This window comes from Odontomachus brunneus, unplaced genomic scaffold (genome assembly GCF_010583005.1).
Source record: "Odontomachus brunneus isolate Ranch 3 - 2012 unplaced genomic scaffold, Obru_v1 Obru_scaffold_032, whole genome shotgun sequence".
Taxonomy (NCBI): domain Eukaryota; kingdom Metazoa; phylum Arthropoda; class Insecta; order Hymenoptera; family Formicidae; genus Odontomachus; species Odontomachus brunneus.
Window position 1 is genome coordinate 1182644 of NW_022639482.1, and position 726 is coordinate 1183369.

Below are 726 nucleotides of genomic sequence, written 5' to 3' on the forward strand. Positions count from 1 at the left end.
AATGGCCATAATAGCCGAGCTGGTAAAGCTCCCACAGGCGCAAACGGCCTAGAATGAATTGCCGCAAAGGCCGAGCTGGTAAAGCTCCCACAGGCGCAAACGGCCTAGAATGAATTGCCGCAAAGGCCGAGCTAGTAAAGCTCCCACAGGCGCAAACGGCCTAGAATAAATTACCGCAAAGACCGAGCTGGTAAAGCTCCCACAGGCACAAGTTGCCTCGAAAGAGTGTCCGCTCAGACGAGAAGAGGCCGCAGTCTCACATCGATAAGCACTTTTCAAGCGTCTTCGAAAACAGCTCCGTGTATATCACTGACAAAAGGGCTGGTGTCCCGGCGTCCCCTTCTTCGGGCCTCGCGTCCTTCTCGGCCCCTGCCTCCTTTGTCAGCGAGAGAAAGTATCCTCCTCACACGCCTCCTAGTAGAATTCCCTTGAACTCGCGTGTGCATATTCATATACATGTCGAGCACCGGATGTGAATGGTCTATCGGGAGACCATCAACGGAGCATTTTCCGAACATAAATTATATATATATATACAGGGTGTCCCGAAGTCCCATGATGACCCTTGGTGAGAACGTAGAACGGATTGAGGTGAGCAAGAAAGTCCTGTGCCGTTTTGCGATATTCGCAATAGTTTTTGAGAAATTAATTATTTTGTCTCAACAAATCAGCGTACAGAAAGCGGCAGCGGAAAGAAAGATGCCTTCGGCCGACGTGCGACCGTGA